Consider the following 18,640-nt stretch of genomic DNA (forward strand, 5'->3'; position numbering starts at 1 on the left):
AATCTGCCTACCTCTGGGTTATGGGCCCAGCATGCTTCCATTGCAGTACTCTGCTGCACATGTAAGTGCAAGAGATCCTGAAGCACTCACTCATCATAGGAAAGTACCAATGTGTTTCTTCGTTGGTTGATGGAAGAAACATCTTACAAAAACTCTCCAGATTATTGACTTTTTAAAGTTTTTCTAGGAAACGTTCTAGATGTATGCTTATTAGCCTTTGTCAGTATGTACTTTTTGCGAAGTGTCTCTGTGGCGCAATCGGTTAGTGTGTCCGGCTACTAACCAAAAGGTTGGTGGTTCAATCCCACCCAGGGACGTAATTGACCTTGTTATCAGATTTTGGTGATCTTTAAGTAGACAAGTCAAAATTTCAAACCCCCTGTTATGGTGTAGGGTACCTGGCCTTTTCTGATGTAATCAGAGTTAGATTTGATTCAGTGATTTAATAAAAACAGCTAGGAAGCACAATTTAGCAGTGGGTTGCAGAGAAAAAGAAATATGCTGGCAAAAAAAATCCAATTGAGTGATTAAACAGCTCTTCATTTTCTGGCTTTATTTTTATGCTAACAAATTTGTTCTCTGAAAAGTGTCCACAAAGCCAAGTCTCTGATTAACACCTTTGTAGGGATGGTTTTTCACCTATTACTAAATTAAACTTGCTTCATTGGAAAGGCAGCAAGATGCATCTTCATTTCAATGTCTACTGAAATAATACAGGTTGACACCAGGAAACATTACCGCCACTGCATCCTTGCTGCTTTCTCATGTAGAAGTCTGTTTAATGTGAAAACAAGGTGATATCTAATTAGCACACAGGTAAGGAATTAAGAAAATCTTTATTTAAGGGTGAAGATGTTTCTCACAAAATCGTTGCCCCAATGCATCATTGAAATTCAAGCTGGAAAGATGATTTTAATATATCACTTGTACATTTTGTATTGCTCTTCTGGTGACAATGTAGTTTGTTTTTGTCAATTACCATTTTAATAATAGGGTAAAGAAAATTAAGTGGATTTTTGAAAGAAAACAATACTGTCAATATACTATTAAAACAAATTAAAATGGTAAAAGTTGTTGTACTTTAAGTAAAAATAAAAGAGCAAAAATATCAATCCCAGTTTTGGATTACTTTAATTAACAAAAAAAAATGCATATAGCAGAGGATAGTTTCAATCTGCTTACCTCTGGGTTATGTGCCCAGCATGCTTCCATTGCTGTACTCTGCTGCACATGTAAGTGCAGTAGATCCTGAAGCACTCACTCATCATGGGAAAGTACCAATGTGTTTCTTCGTTGGTTGATGGAAGAAACATCTTACAAAAACTCTCCAGATTATTGACTTTTTAAAGTTTTTCTAGGAAACGTTTTAGATGAATGCTTATTAGCCTTTGTCAGTATGTACTTTTGCAAAGTGTCTCTGTGGCGCAATCAGTTAGTGTGTATGGCTATTAACCAAAAGGTTGGTGGTTCAATCCCACCCAGGGACGTAATTGACCTTGTTATCAGATTTTGGTGATCTTTAAGTAGACAAGTCAAAATTTCAAACCCCCTCTTATGGTGTAGGGTACCTGGCCTTCTCTGATGTAATCAGAGTTAGATTTGATTCAGTGATTTTATAAAAACAGCTAGGAAGCACAATTTAGCAGTGGGTTGCAGAGAAAAAGAAATATGCTGGCAAAAAAAATCCAATTGAGTGATTAAACAGCTCTTCATTTTCTGGCTTTATTTTTATGCTAACAAATTTGTTCTCTGAAAAGTGTCCACAAAGCCAAGTCTCTGATTAACACCTTTGTAAGGATGGTTTTTCACCTATTACTAAATTAAACTTGCTTCATTGGAAAGGCAGCAAGATGCATCCTCATTTCAATGTCTACTGAAATAATACAGGTTGACACCAGGAGACATTATCGCCACTGCATCCTTGCTGCTTTCTCATGTGGAAGTCTGTTTAATGTGAAAACAAGGTGATATCTAATTAGCACACAGGTAAGGAATTAAGAAAATCTTTATTTAAGGGTGAAGATGTTTCTCACAAAATCGTTGCCCCAATGCATCATTGAAATTCAAGCTGGAAAGATGATTTTAATATATCACTTGTACATTTTGTATTGCTCTTCTGGTGACAATGTAGTTTGTTTTTGTCAATTACCATTTTAATAATAGGGTAAAGAAAATTAAGTGGATTTTTTAAAGAAAATAATACTTTCAATATACTATTAAAACAAATTAAAATGGTAAAAGTTATTGTACTTTAATGAAAAATAAAAGAGCAAACATATCAATCCCAGTTTTGGATTACTTTAATTAACAAAAAAATATGCATATAGCAGAGGATAGTTTTAATCTGCCTACCTCTGGGTTATGGGCCCAGCATGCTTCCATTGCAGTACTTTGCTGCACATGTAAGTGCAAGAGATCCTGAAGCACTCACTCATCATGGGAAAGTACCAATGTGTTTCTTCGTTGGTTGATGGAAGAAACATCTTACAAAAACTCTCCAGATTATTGACTTTTTAAAGTTTTTCTAGGAAACGTTCTAGATGTATGCTTATTAGCCTTTGTCAGTATGTACTTTTTGCAAAGTGTCTCTGTGGCGCAATCGGTTAGTGTGTCCGGCTACTAACCAAAAGGTTGGTGGTTCAATCCCACCCAGGGACGTAATTGACCTTGTGATCAGATTTTGGTGATCTTTAAGTAGACAAGTCAAAATTTCAAACCCCTTGTTATGGTGTAGGGTACCTGGCCTTTTCTGATGTAATCAGAGTTAGATTTGATTCAGTGATTTAATAAAAACAGCTAGGAAGCACAATTTAGCAGTGGGTTGCAGAGAAAAAGAAATATGCTGGCAAAAAAAATCCAATTGAGTGATTAAACAGCTCTTCATTTTCTGGCTTTATTTTTATGCTAACAAATTTGTTCTCTGAAAAGTGTCCACAAAGCCAAGTCTCTGATTAACACCTTTGTAGGGATGGTTTTTCACCTATTACTAAATTAAACTTGCTTCATTGGAAAGGCAGCAAGATGCATCTTCATTTCAATGTCTACTGAAATAATACAGGTTGACACCAGGAAACATTACCGCCACTGCATCCTTGCTGCTTTCTCATGTAGAAGTCTGTTTAATGTGAAAACAAGGTGATATCTAATTAGCACACAGGTAAGGAATTAAGAAAATCTTTATTTAAGGGTGAAGATGTTTCTCACAAAATCGTTGCCCCAATGCATCATTGAAATTCAAGCTGGAAAGATGATTTTAATATATCACTTGTACATTTTGTATTGCTCTTCTGGTGACAATGTAGTTTGTTTTTGTCAATTACCATTTTAATAATAGGGTAAAGAAAATTAAGTGGATTTTTTAAAGAAAATAATACTTTCAATATACTATTAAAACAAATTAAAATGGTAAAAGTTATTGTACTTTAATGAAAAATAAAAGAGCAAAAATATCAATCCCAGTTTTGGATTACTTTAATTAACAAAAAAATATGCATATAGCAGAGGATAGTTTTAATCTGCCTACCTCTGGGTTATGGGCCCAGCATGCTTCCATTGCAGTACTTTGCTGCACATGTAAGTGCAAGAGATCCTGAAGCACTCACTCATCATGGGAAAGTACCAATGTGTTTCTTCGTTGGTGGATGGAAGAAACATCTTACAAAAACTCTCCAGATTATTGACTTTTTAAAGTTTTTCTAGGAAACGTTTTAGATGAATGCTTATTAGCCTTTGTCAGTATATACTTTTGCAAAGTGTCTCTGTGGTGCAATCAGTTAGTGTGAACGGCTATAAACCAAAAGGTTGGTGATTCAATCCCACCCAGGGACGTAATTGACCTTGTGATCAGATTTTGGTGATCTTTAAGTAGACAAGTCAACATTTCAAACCCCCTCTTATGGTGTAGGGTACCTGGCCTTCTCTGATGTAATCAGAGTTAGATTTGATTCAGTGATTTTATAAAAACAGCTAGGAAGCACAATTTAGCAGTGGGTTGCAGAGAAAAAGAAATATGCTGGCAAAAAAATCCAATTGAGTGATTAAACAGCTCTTCATTTTCTGGCTTTATTTTTATGCTAACAAATTTGTTCTCTGAAAAGTGTCCACAAAGCCAAGTCTCTGATTAACACCTTTGTAAGGATGGTTTTTCACCTATTACTAAATTAAATTTGCTTCATTGGAAAGGCAGCAAGATGCATCCTCATTTCAATGTCTACTGAAATAATACGGGTTGACACCAGGAAACATTAACGCCACTGCATCCTTGCTGCTTTCTCATGTGGAAGTCTGTTTAATGTGAAAACAAGGTGATATCTAATTAGCACACAGGTAAGGAATTAAGAAAATCTTTATTTAAGGGTGAAGATGTTTCTCACAAAATCGTTGCCCCAATGCATCATTGAAATTCAAGCTGGAAAGATGATTTTAATATATCACTTGTACATTTTGTATTGCTCTTCTGGTGACAATGTAGTTTGTTTTTGTCAATTACCATTTTAATAATAGGGTAAAGAAAATTAAGTGGATTTTTTAAAGAAAATAATACTTTCAATATACTATTAAAACAAATTAAAATGGTAAAAGTTATTGTACTTTAATGAAAAATAAAAGAGCAAAAATATCAATCCCAGTTTTGGATTACTTTAATTAACAAAAAAATATGCATATAGCAGAGGATAGTTTTAATCTGCCTACCTCTGGGTTATGGGCCCAGCATGCTTCCATTGCAGTACTTTGCTGCACATGTAAGTGCAAGAGATCCTGAAGCACTCACTCATCATGGGAAAGTACCAATGTGTTTCTTCGTTGGTGGATGGAAGAAACATCTTACAAAAACTCTCCAGATTATTGACTTTTTAAAGTTTTTCTAGGAAACGTTTTAGATGAATGCTTATTAGCCTTTGTCAGTATACACTTTTGCAACGTGTCTCTGTGGCGCAATCAGTTAGTGTGAACGGCTATAAACAAAAAGGTTGGTGGTTCAATCCCACCCAGGGACGTAATTGACCTTGTGATCAGATTTTGGTGATCTTTAAGTAGACAAGTCAACATTTCAAACCCCCTCTTATGGTGTAGGGTACCTGGCCTTCTCTGATGTAATCAGAGTTAGATTTGATTCAGTGATTTTATAAAAACAGCTAGGAAGCACAATTTAGCAGTGGGTTGCAGAGAAAAAGAAATATGCTGGCAAAAAAATCCAATTGAGTGATTAAACAGCTCTTAATTTTCTGGCTTTATTTTTATGCTAACAAATTTGTTCTCTGAAAAGTGTCCACAAAGCCAAGTCTCTGATTAACACCTTTGTAGGGATGGTTTTTCACCTATTACTAAATAAAATTTGCTTCATTGGAAAGGCAGCAAGATGCATCCTCATTTCAATGTCTACTGAAATAATACGGGTTGACACCAGGAAACATTAACGCCACTGCATCCTTGCTGCTTTCTCATGTGGAAGTCTGTTTAATGTGAAAACAAGGTGATATCTAATTAGCACACAGGTAAGGAATTAAGAAAATCTTTATTTAAGGGTGAAGATGTTTCTCACAAAATCGTTGCCCCAATGCATCATTGAAATTCAAGCTGGAAAGATGATTTTAATATATCACTTGTACATTTTGTATTGCTCTTCTGGTGACAATGTAGTTTGTTTTTGTCAATTACCATTTTAATAATAGGGTAAAGAAAATTAAGTGGATTTTTGAAAGAAAACAATACTGTCAATATACTATTAAAACAAATAAAATGGTAAAAGTTATTGTACTTTAAGTGAAAATAAAAGAGCAAAAATATCAATCCCAGTTTTGATTACTTAAATTAACAAAAAAAATGCATATAGCAAAGGATAGTTTCAATCTGCCTACCTCTGGGTTATGGGCCCAGCATGCTTCCATTGCAGTACTCTGCTGCACATGTAAGTGCAAGAGATCCTGAAGCACTCACTCATCATGGGAAAGTACCAATGTGTTTCTTCGTTGGTTGATGGAAGAAACATTTTACAAAAATTCTCCAGATTATTGACTTTTTAAAGTTTTTCTAGGAAACGTTCTAGATGTATGCTTATTAGCCTTTGTCAGTATGTACTTTTTGCGAAGTGTCTCTGTGGCGCAATCGGTTAGTGTGTCCGGCTACTAACCAAAAGGTTGGTGGTTCAATCCCACCCAGGGACGTAATTGACCTTGTTATCAGATTTTGGTGATCTTTAAGTAGACAAGTCAAAATTTCAAACCCCCTGTTATGGTGTAGGGTACCTGGCCTTTTCTGATGTAATCAGAGTTAGATTTGATTCAGTGATTTAATAAAAACAGCTAGGAAGCACAATTTAGCAGTGGGTTGCAGAGAAAAAGAAATATGCTGGCAAAAAAAATCCAATTGAGTGATTAAACAGCTCTTCATTTTCTGGCTTTATTTTTATGCTAACAAATTTGTTCTCTGAAAAGTGTCCACAAAGCCAAGTCTCTGATTAACACCTTTGTAGGGATGGTTTTTCACCTATTACTAAATTAAACTTGCTTCATTGGAAAGGCAGCAAGATGCATCTTCATTTCAATGTCTACTGAAATAATACAGGTTGACACCAGGAAACATTACCGCCACTGCATCCTTGCTGCTTTCTCATGTAGAAGTCTGTTTAATGTGAAAACAAGGTGATATCTAATTAGCACACAGGTAAGGAATTAAGAAAATCTTTATTTAAGGGTGAAGATGTTTCTCACAAAATCGTTGCCCCAATGCATCATTGAAATTCAAGCTGGAAAGATGATTTTAATATATCACTTGTACATTTTGTATTGCTCTTCTGGTGACAATGTAGTTTGTTTTTTTCAATTACCATTTTAATAATAGGGTAAAGAAAATTAAGTGGATTTTTGAAAGAAAACAATACTGTCAATATACTATTAAAACAAATTAAAATGGTAAAAGTTATTGTACTTTAAGTAAAAATAAAAGAGCCAAAATATCAATCCCAGTTTTGGATTACTTTAATTAACAAAAAAAAATGCATATAGCAGAGGATAGTTTCAATCTGCTTACCTCTGGGTTATGTGCCCAGCATGCTTCCATTGCTGTACTCTGCTGCACATGTAAGTGCAGTAGATCCTGAAGCACTCACTCATCATGGGAAAGTACCAATGTGTTTCTTCGTTGGTTGATGGAAGAAACATCTTACAAAAACTCTCCAGATTATTGACTTTTTAAAGTTTTTCTAGGAAACGTTTTAGATGAATGCTTATTAGCCTTTGTCAGTACGTACTTTTGCAAAGTGTCTCTGTGGCGCAATCAGTTAGTGTGTATGGCTATTAACCAAAAGGTTGGTGGTTCAATCCCACCCAGGGACGTAATTGACCTTGTTATCAGATTTTGGTGATCTTTAAGTAGACAAGTCAAAATTTAAAACCCCCTCTTATGGTGTAGGGTACCTGGCCTTCTCTGATGTAATCAGAGTTAGATTTGATTCAGTGATTTTATAAAAACAGCTAGGAAGCACAATTTAGCAGTGGGTTGCAGAGAAAAAGAAATATGCTGGCAAAAAAATCCAATTGAGTGATTAAACAGCTCTTCATTTTCTAGCTTTATTTTTATGCTAACAAATTTGTTCTCTGAAATGTGTCCACAAAGCCAAGTCTCTGATTAACACCTTTGTAAGGATGGTTTTTCACCTATTACTAAATTAAACTTGCTTCATTGGAAAGGCAGCAAGATGCATCCTCATTTCAATGTCTACTGAAATAATACAGGTTGACACCAGGAAACATTATCGCCACTGCATCCTTGCTGCTTTCTCATGTGGAAGTCTGTTTAATGTGAAAACAAGGTGATATCTAATTAGCACACAGGTAAGGAATTAAGAAAATCTTTATTTAAGGGTGAAGATGTTTCTCACAAAATCGTTGCCCCAATGCATCATTGAAATTCAAGCTGGAAAGATGATTTTAATATATCACTTGTACATTTTGTATTGCTCTTCTGGTGACAATGTAGTTTGTTTTTGTCAATTACCATTTTAATAATAGGGTAAAGAAAATTAAGTGGATTTTTTAAAGAAAATAATACTTTCAATATACTATTAAAACAAATTAAAATGGTAAAAGTTATTGTACTTTAATGAAAAATAAAAGAGCAAAAATATCAATCCCAGTTTTGGATTACTTTAATTAACAAAAAAATATGCATATAGCAGAGGATAGTTTTAATCTGCCTACCTCTGGGTTATGGGCCCAGCATGCTTCCATTGCAGTACTTTGCTGCACATGTAAGTGCAAGAGATCCTGAAGCACTCACTCATCATGGGAAAGTACCAATGTGTTTCTTCGTTGGTGGATGGAAGAAACATCTTACAAAAACTCTCCAGATTATTGACTTTTTAAAGTTTTTCTAGGAAACGTTTTAGATGAATGCTTATTAGCCTTTGTCAGTATATACTTTTGCAAAGTGTCTCTGTGGTGCAATCAGTTAGTGTGAACGGCTATAAACCAAAAGGTTGGTGATTCAATCCCACCCAGGGACGTAATTGACCTTGTGATCAGATTTTGGTGATCTTTAAGTAGACAAGTCAACATTTCAAACCCCCTCTTATGGTGTAGGGTACCTGGCCTTCTCTGATGTAATCAGAGTTAGATTTGATTCAGTGATTTTATAAAAACAGCTAGGAAGCACAATTTAGCAGTGGGTTGCAGAGAAAAAGAAATATGCTGGCAAAAAAATCCAATTGAGTGATTAAACAGCTCTTCATTTTCTGGCTTTATTTTTATGCTAACAAATTTGTTCTCTGAAAAGTGTCCACAAAGCCAAGTCTCTGATTAACACCTTTGTAAGGATGGTTTTTCACCTATTACTAAATTAAATTTGCTTCATTGGAAAGGCAGCAAGATGCATCCTCATTTCAATGTCTACTGAAATAATACGGGTTGACACCAGGAAACATTAACGCCACTGCATCCTTGCTGCTTTCTCATGTGGAAGTCTGTTTAATGTGAAAACAAGGTGATATCTAATTAGCACACAGGTAAGGAATTAAGAAAATCTTTATTTAAGGGTGAAGATGTTTCTCACAAAATCGTTGCCCCAATGCATCATTGAAATTCAAGCTGGAAAGATGATTTTAATATATCACTTGTACATTTTGTATTGCTCTTCTGGTGACAATGTAGTTTTTTTTTTGTCAATTACCATTTTAATAATAGGGTAAAGAAAATTAAGTGGATTTTTGAAAGAAAACAATACTGTCAATATACTATTAAAACAAATTAAAATGGTAAAAGTTATTGTACTTTAAGTAAAAATAAAAGAGCAAAAATATCAATCCCAGTTTTGATTACTTAAATTAACAAAAAAAATGCATATAGCAAAGGATAGTTTCAATCTGCCTACCTCTGGGTTATGGGCCCAGCATGCTTCCATTGCAGTACTCTGCTGCACATGTAAGTGCAAGAGATCCTGAAGCACTCACTCATCATAGGAAAGTACCAATGTGTTTCTTCGTTGGTTGATGGAAGAAACATCTTACAAAAACTCTCCAGATTATTGACTTTTTAAAGTTTTTCTAGGAAACGTTCTAGATGTATGCTTATTAGCCTTTGTCAGTATGTACTTTTTGCGAAGTGTCTCTGTGGCGCAATCGGTTAGTGTGTCCGGCTACTAACCAAAAGGTTGGTGGTTCAATCCCACCCAGGGACGTAATTGACCTTGTTATCAGATTTTGGTGATCTTTAAGTAGACAAGTCAAAATTTCAAACCCCCTGTTATGGTGTAGGGTACCTGGCCTTTTCTGATGTAATCAGAGTTAGATTTGATTCAGTGATTTAATAAAAACAGCTAGGAAGCACAATTTAGCAGTGGGTTGCAGAGAAAAAGAAATATGCTGGCAAAAAAAATCCAATTGAGTGATTAAACAGCTCTTCATTTTCTGGCTTTATTTTTATGCTAACAAATTTGTTCTCTGAAAAGTGTCCACAAAGCCAAGTCTCTGATTAACACCTTTGTAGGGATGGTTTTTCACCTATTACTAAATTAAACTTGCTTCATTGGAAAGGCAGCAAGATGCATCTTCATTTCAATGTCTACTGAAATAATACAGGTTGACACCAGGAAACATTACCGCCACTGCATCCTTGCTGCTTTCTCATGTAGAAGTCTGTTTAATGTGAAAACAAGGTGATATCTAATTAGCACACAGGTAAGGAATTAAGAAAATCTTTATTTAAGGGTGAAGATGTTTCTCACAAAATCGTTGCCCCAATGCATCATTGAAATTCAAGCTGGAAAGATGATTTTAATATATCACTTGTACATTTTGTATTGCTCTTCTGGTGACAATGTAGTTTGTTTTTTTCAATTACCATTTTAATAATAGGGTAAAGAAAATTAAGTGGATTTTTGAAAGAAAACAATACTGTCAATATACTATTAAAACAAATTAAAATGGTAAAAGTTATTGTACTTTAAGTAAAAATAAAAGAGCCAAAATATCAATCCCAGTTTTGGATTACTTTAATTAACAAAAAAAAATGCATATAGCAGAGGATAGTTTCAATCTGCTTACCTCTGGGTTATGTGCCCAGCATGCTTCCATTGCTGTACTCTGCTGCACATGTAAGTGCAGTAGATCCTGAAGCACTCACTCATCATGGGAAAGTACCAATGTGTTTCTTCGTTGGTTGATGGAAGAAACATCTTACAAAAACTCTCCAGATTATTGACTTTTTAAAGTTTTTCTAGGAAACGTTTTAGATGAATGCTTATTAGCCTTTGTCAGTATGTACTTTTGCAAAGTGTCTCTGTGGCGCAATCAGTTAGTGTGTATGGCTATTAACCAAAAGGTTGGTGGTTCAATCCCACCCAGGGACGTAATTGACCTTGTTATCAGATTTTGGTGATCTTTAAGTAGACAAGTCAAAATTTAAAACCCCCTCTTATGGTGTAGGGTACCTGGCCTTCTCTGATGTAATCAGAGTTAGATTTGATTCAGTGATTTTATAAAAACAGCTAGGAAGCACAATTTAGCAGTGGGTTGCAGAGAAAAAGAAATATGCTGGCAAAAAAATCCAATTGAGTGATTAAACAGCTCTTCATTTTCTAGCTTTATTTTTATGCTAACAAATTTGTTCTCTGAAATGTGTCCACAAAGCCAAGTCTCTGATTAACACCTTTGTAAGGATGGTTTTTCACCTATTACTAAATTAAACTTGCTTCATTGGAAAGGCAGCAAGATGCATCCTCATTTCAATGTCTACTGAAATAATACAGGTTGACACCAGGAAACATTATCGCCACTGCATCCTTGCTGCTTTCTCATGTGGAAGTCTGTTTAATGTGAAAACAAGGTGATATCTAATTAGCACACAGGTAAGGAATTAAGAAAATCTTTATTTAAGGGTGAAGATGTTTCTCACAAAATCGTTGCCCCAATGCATCATTGAAATTCAAGCTGGAAAGATGATTTTAATATATCACTTGTACATTTTGTATTGCTCTTCTGGTGACAATGTAGTTTGTTTTTGTCAATTACCATTTTAATAATAGGGTAAAGAAAATTAAGTGGATTTTTTAAAGAAAATAATACTTTCAATATACTATTAAAACAAATTAAAATGGTAAAAGTTATTGTACTTTAATGAAAAATAAAAGAGCAAAAATATCAATCCCAGTTTTGGATTACTTTAATTAACAAAAAAATATGCATATAGCAGAGGATAGTTTTAATCTGCCTACCTCTGGGTTATGGGCCCAGCATGCTTCCATTGCAGTACTTTGCTGCACATGTAAGTGCAAGAGATCCTGAAGCACTCACTCATCATGGGAAAGTACCAATGTGTTTCTTCGTTGGTGGATGGAAGAAACATCTTACAAAAACTCTCCAGATTATTGACTTTTTAAAGTTTTTCTAGGAAACGTTTTAGATGAATGCTTATTAGCCTTTGTCAGTATATACTTTTGCAAAGTGTCTCTGTGGTGCAATCAGTTAGTGTGAACGGCTATAAACCAAAAGGTTGGTGATTCAATCCCACCCAGGGACGTAATTGACCTTGTGATCAGATTTTGGTGATCTTTAAGTAGACAAGTCAACATTTCAAACCCCCTCTTATGGTGTAGGGTACCTGGCCTTCTCTGATGTAATCAGAGTTAGATTTGATTCAGTGATTTTATAAAAACAGCTAGGAAGCACAATTTAGCAGTGGGTTGCAGAGAAAAAGAAATATGCTGGCAAAAAAAATCCAATTGAGTGATTAAACAGCTCTTCATTTTCTGGCTTTATTTTTATGCTAACAAATTTGTTCTCTGAAAAGTGTCCACAAAGCCAAGTCTCTGATTAACACCTTTGTAGGGATGGTTTTTCACCTATTACTAAATTAAACTTGCTTCATTGGAAAGGCAGCAAGATGCATCTTCATTTCAATGTCTACTGAAATAATACAGGTTGACACCAGGAAACATTACCGCCACTGCATCCTTGCTGCTTTCTCATGTAGAAGTCTGTTTAATGTGAAAACAAGGTGATATCTAATTAGCACACAGGTAAGGAATTAAGAAAATCTTTATTTAAGGGTGAAGATGTTTCTCACAAAATCGTTGCCCCAATGCATCATTGAAATTCAAGCTGGAAAGATGATTTTAATATATCACTTGTACATTTTGTATTGCTCTTCTGGTGACAATGTAGTTTGTTTTTTTCAATTACCATTTTAATAATAGGGTAAAGAAAATTAAGTGGATTTTTGAAAGAAAACAATACTGTCAATATACTATTAAAACAAATTAAAATGGTAAAAGTTATTGTACTTTAAGTAAAAATAAAAGAGCCAAAATATCAATCCCAGTTTTGGATTACTTTAATTAACAAAAAAAAATGCATATAGCAGAGGATAGTTTCAATCTGCTTACCTCTGGGTTATGTGCCCAGCATGCTTCCATTGCTGTACTCTGCTGCACATGTAAGTGCAGTAGATCCTGAAGCACTCACTCATCATGGGAAAGTACCAATGTGTTTCTTCGTTGGTTGATGGAAGAAACATCTTACAAAAACTCTCCAGATTATTGACTTTTTAAAGTTTTTCTAGGAAACGTTTTAGATGAATGCTTATTAGCCTTTGTCAGTATGTACTTTTGCAAAGTGTCTCTGTGGCGCAATCAGTTAGTGTGTATGGCTATTAACCAAAAGGTTGGTGGTTCAATCCCACCCAGGGACGTAATTGACCTTGTTATCAGATTTTGGTGATCTTTAAGTAGACAAGTCAAAATTTAAAACCCCCTCTTATGGTGTAGGGTACCTGGCCTTCTCTGATGTAATCAGAGTTAGATTTGATTCAGTGATTTTATAAAAACAGCTAGGAAGCACAATTTAGCAGTGGGTTGCAGAGAAAAAGAAATATGCTGGCAAAAAAATCCAATTGAGTGATTAAACAGCTCTTCATTTTCTAGCTTTATTTTTATGCTAACAAATTTGTTCTCTGAAATGTGTCCACAAAGCCAAGTCTCTGATTAACACCTTTGTAAGGATGGTTTTTCACCTATTACTAAATTAAACTTGCTTCATTGGAAAGGCAGCAAGATGCATCCTCATTTCAATGTCTACTGAAATAATACAGGTTGACACCAGGAAACATTATCGCCACTGCATCCTTGCTGCTTTCTCATGTGGAAGTCTGTTTAATGTGAAAACAAGGTGATATCTAATTAGCACACAGGTAAGGAATTAAGAAAATCTTTATTTAAGGGTGAAGATGTTTCTCACAAAATCGTTGCCCCAATGCATCATTGAAATTCAAGCTGGAAAGATGATTTTAATATATCACTTGTACATTTTGTATTGCTCTTCTGGTGACAATGTAGTTTGTTTTTTTCAATTACCATTTTAATAATAGGGTAAAGAAAATTAAGTGGATTTTTGAAAGAAAACAATACTGTCAATATACTATTAAAACAAATTAAAATGGTAAAAGTTATTGTACTTTAAGTAAAAATAAAAGAGCCAAAATATCAATCCCAGTTTTGGATTACTTTAATTAACAAAAAAAAATGCATATAGCAGAGGATAGTTTCAATCTGCTTACCTCTGGGTTATGTGCCCAGCATGCTTCCATTGCTGTACTCTGCTGCACATGTAAGTGCAGTAGATCCTGAAGCACTCACTCATCATGGGAAAGTACCAATGTGTTTCTTCGTTGGTTGATGGAAGAAACATCTTACAAAAACTCTCCAGATTATTGACTTTTTAAAGTTTTTCTAGGAAACGTTTTAGATGAATGCTTATTAGCCTTTGTCAGTATGTACTTTTGCAAAGTGTCTCTGTGGCGCAATCAGTTAGTGTGTATGGCTATTAACCAAAAGGTTGGTGGTTCAATCCCACCCAGGGACGTAATTGACCTTGTTATCAGATTTTGGTGATCTTTAAGTAGACAAGTCAAAATTTAAAACCCCCTCTTATGGTGTAGGGTACCTGGCCTTCTCTGATGTAATCAGAGTTAGATTTGATTCAGTGATTTTATAAAAACAGCTAGGAAGCACAATTTAGCAGTGGGTTGCAGAGAAAAAGAAATATGCTGGCAAAAAAATCCAATTGAGTGATTAAACAGCTCTTCATTTTCTAGCTTTATTTTTATGCTAACAAATTTGTTCTCTGAAATGTGTCCACAAAGCCAAGTCTCTGATTAACACCTTTGTAAGGATGGTTTTTCACCTATTACTAAATTAAACTTGCTTCATTGGAAAGGCAGCAAGATGCATCCTCATTTCAATGTCTACTGAAATAATACAGGTTGACACCAGGAAACATTATCGCCACTGCATCCTTGCTGCTTTCTCATGTGGAAGTCTGTTTAATGTGAAAACAAGGTGATATCTAATTAGCACACAGGTAAGGAATTAAGAAAATCTTTATTTAAGGGTGAAGATGTTTCTCACAAAATCGTTGCCCCAATGCATCATTGAAATTCAAGCTGGAAAGATGATTTTAATATATCACTTGTACATTTTGTATTGCTCTTCTGGTGACAATGTAGTTTGTTTTTGTCAATTACCATTTTAATAATAGGGTAAAGAAAATTAAGTGGATTTTTTAAAGAAAATAATACTTTCAATATACTATTAAAACAAATTAAAATGGTAAAAGTTATTGTACTTTAATGAAAAATAAAAGAGCAAAAATATCAATCCCAGTTTTGGATTACTTTAATTAACAAAAAAATATGCATATAGCAGAGGATAGTTTTAATCTGCCTACCTCTGGGTTATGGGCCCAGCATGCTTCCATTGCAGTACTTTGCTGCACATGTAAGTGCAAGAGATCCTGAAGCACTCACTCATCATGGGAAAGTACCAATGTGTTTCTTCGTTGGTGGATGGAAGAAACATCTTACAAAAACTCTCCAGATTATTGACTTTTTAAAGTTTTTCTAGGAAACGTTTTAGATGAATGCTTATTAGCCTTTGTCAGTATATACTTTTGCAAAGTGTCTCTGTGGTGCAATCAGTTAGTGTGAACGGCTATAAACCAAAAGGTTGGTGATTCAATCCCACCCAGGGACGTAATTGACCTTGTGATCAGATTTTGGTGATCTTTAAGTAGACAAGTCAACATTTCAAACCCCCTCTTATGGTGTAGGGTACCTGGCCTTCTCTGATGTAATCAGAGTTAGATTTGATTCAGTGATTTTATAAAAACAGCTAGGAAGCACAATTTAGCAGTGGGTTGCAGAGAAAAAGAAATATGCTGGCAAAAAAATCCAATTGAGTGATTAAACAGCTCTTCATTTTCTGGCTTTATTTTTATGCTAACAAATTTGTTCTCTGAAAAGTGTCCACAAAGCCAAGTCTCTGATTAACACCTTTGTAAGGATGGTTTTTCACCTATTACTAAATTAAATTTGCTTCATTGGAAAGGCAGCAAGATGCATCCTCATTTCAATGTCTACTGAAATAATACGGGTTGACACCAGGAAACATTAACGCCACTGCATCCTTGCTGCTTTCTCATGTGGAAGTCTGTTTAATGTGAAAACAAGGTGATATCTAATTAGCACACAGGTAAGGAATTAAGAAAATCTTTATTTAAGGGTGAAGATGTTTCTCACAAAATCGTTGCCCCAATGCATCATTGAAATTCAAGCTGGAAAGATGATTTTAATATATCACTTGTACATTTTGTATTGCTCTTCTGGTGACAATGTAGTTTTTTTTTTGTCAATTACCATTTTAATAATAGGGTAAAGAAAATTAAGTGGATTTTTGAAAGAAAACAATACTGTCAATATACTATTAAAACAAATTAAAATGGTAAAAGTTATTGTACTTTAAGTAAAAATAAAAGAGCAAAAATATCAATCCCAGTTTTGATTACTTAAATTAACAAAAAAAATGCATATAGCAAAGGATAGTTTCAATCTGCCTACCTCTGGGTTATGGGCCCAGCATGCTTCCATTGCAGTACTCTGCTGCACATGTAAGTGCAAGAGATCCTGAAGCACTCACTCATCATAGGAAAGTACCAATGTGTTTCTTCGTTGGTTGATGGAAGAAACATCTTACAAAAACTCTCCAGATTATTGACTTTTTAAAGTTTTTCTAGGAAACGTTCTAGATGTATGCTTATTAGCCTTTGTCAGTATGTACTTTTTGCGAAGTGTCTCTGTGGCGCAATCGGTTAGTGTGTCCGGCTACTAACCAAAAGGTTGGTGGTTCAATCCCACCCAGGGACGTAATTGACCTTGTTATCAGATTTTGGTGATCTTTAAGTAGACAAGTCAAAATTTCAAACCCCCTGTTATGGTGTAGGGTACCTGGCCTTTTCTGATGTAATCAGAGTTAGATTTGATTCAGTGATTTAATAAAAACAGCTAGGAAGCACAATTTAGCAGTGGGTTGCAGAGAAAAAGAAATATGCTGGCAAAAAAAATCCAATTGAGTGATTAAACAGCTCTTCATTTTCTGGCTTTATTTTTATGCTAACAAATTTGTTCTCTGAAAAGTGTCCACAAAGCCAAGTCTCTGATTAACACCTTTGTAGGGATGGTTTTTCACCTATTACTAAATTAAACTTGCTTCATTGGAAAGGCAGCAAGATGCATCTTCATTTCAATGTCTACTGAAATAATACAGGTTGACACCAGGAAACATTACCGCCACTGCATCCTTGCTGCTTTCTCATGTAGAAGTCTGTTTAATGTGAAAACAAGGTGATATCTAATTAGCACACAGGTAAGGAATTAAGAAAATCTTTATTTAAGGGTGAAGATGTTTCTCACAAAATCGTTGCCCCAATGCATCATTGAAATTCAAGCTGGAAAGATGATTTTAATATATCACTTGTACATTTTGTATTGCTCTTCTGGTGACAATGTAGTTTGTTTTTGTCAATTACCATTTTAATAATAGGGTAAAGAAAATTAAGTGGATTTTTGAAAGAAAACAATACTGTCAATATACTATTAAAACAAATTAAAATGGTAAAAGTTGTTGTACTTTAAGTAAAAATAAAAGAGCAAAAATATCAATCCCAGTTTTGGATTACTTTAATTAACAAAAAAAAATGCATATAGCAGAGGATAGTTTCAATCTGCTTACCTCTGGGTTATGTGCCCAGCATGCTTCCATTGCTGTACTCTGCTGCACATGTAAGTGCAGTAGATCCTGAAGCACTCACTCATCATGGGAAAGTACCAATGTGTTTCTTCGTTGGTTGATGGAAGAAACATCTTACAAAAACTCTCCAGATTATTGACTTTTTAAAGTTTTTCTAGGAAACGTTTTAGATGAATGCTTATTAGCCTTTGTCAGTATGTACTTTTGCAAAGTGTCTCTGTGGCGCAATCAGTTAGTGTGTATGGCTATTAACCAAAAGGTTGGTGGTTCAATCCCACCCAGGGACGTAATTGACCTTGTTATCAGATTTTGGTGATCTTTAAGTAGACAAGTCAAAATTTCAAACCCCCTCTTATGGTGTATGGTACCTGGCCTTCTCTGATGTAATCAGAGTTAGATTTGATTCAGTGATTTTATAAAAACAGCTAGGAAGCACAATTTAGCAGTGGGTTGCAGAGAAAAAGAAATATGCTGGCAAAAAAATCCAATTGAGTGATTAAACAGCTCTTCATTTTCTGGCTTTATTTTTATGCTAACAAATTTGTTCTCTGAAAAGTGTCCACAAAGCCAAGTCTCTGATTAACACCTTTGTAAGGATGGTTTTTCACCTATTACTAAATTAAACTTGCTTCATTGGAAAGGCAGCAAGATGCATCCTCATTTCAATGTCTACTGAAATAATACAGGTTGACACCAGGAGACATTATCGCCACTGCATCCTTGCTGCTTTCTCATGTGGAAGTCTGTTTAATGTGAAAACAAGGTGATATCTAATTAGCACACAGGTAAGGAATTAAGAAAATCTTTATTTAAGGGTGAAGATGTTTCTCACAAAATCGTTGCCCCAATGCATCATTGAAATTCAAGCTGGAAAGATGATTTTAATATATCACTTGTACATTTTGTATTGCTCTTCTGGTGACAATGTAGTTTGTTTTTGTCAATTACCATTTTAATAATAGGGTAAAGAAAATTAAGTGGATTTTTTAAAGAAAATAATACTTTCAATATACTATTAAAACAAATTAAAATGGTAAAAGTTATTGTACTTTAATGAAAAATAAAAGAG

At 34.7% G+C, this 18,640-nt stretch overlaps 5 non-coding genes across 5 annotated transcripts; all 5 read left to right on the plus strand.

Annotated features, from left to right (window-relative positions):
• The first annotated feature begins 243 nt into the window (after positions 1-243).
• TRNAS-ACU (transfer RNA serine (anticodon ACU)) lies at positions 244-317 on the plus strand. The gene has a single exon. It is a non-coding gene; the product is annotated as a tRNA-Ser (tRNA).
• Positions 318-2,584: 2,267 nt separating this feature from the next.
• Positions 2,585-2,658, plus strand: TRNAS-ACU (transfer RNA serine (anticodon ACU)). Its single transcript has one exon. It is a non-coding gene; the product is annotated as a tRNA-Ser (tRNA).
• Positions 2,659-6,090: 3,432 nt separating this feature from the next.
• Positions 6,091-6,164, plus strand: TRNAS-ACU (transfer RNA serine (anticodon ACU)). The gene has a single exon. It is a non-coding gene; the product is annotated as a tRNA-Ser (tRNA).
• Positions 6,165-9,598: 3,434 nt separating this feature from the next.
• On the plus strand, positions 9,599-9,672 carry TRNAS-ACU (transfer RNA serine (anticodon ACU)). Its single transcript has one exon. It is a non-coding gene; the product is annotated as a tRNA-Ser (tRNA).
• A 6,942-nt stretch (positions 9,673-16,614) lies between these two features.
• TRNAS-ACU (transfer RNA serine (anticodon ACU)) lies at positions 16,615-16,688 on the plus strand. Its single transcript has one exon. It is a non-coding gene; the product is annotated as a tRNA-Ser (tRNA).
• The last annotated feature ends 1,952 nt before the right edge of the window (positions 16,689-18,640 follow it).

Source organism: Pseudophryne corroboree, chromosome 8 (assembly GCF_028390025.1).
Source record: "Pseudophryne corroboree isolate aPseCor3 chromosome 8, aPseCor3.hap2, whole genome shotgun sequence".
NCBI classification, from domain to species: domain Eukaryota; kingdom Metazoa; phylum Chordata; class Amphibia; order Anura; family Myobatrachidae; genus Pseudophryne; species Pseudophryne corroboree.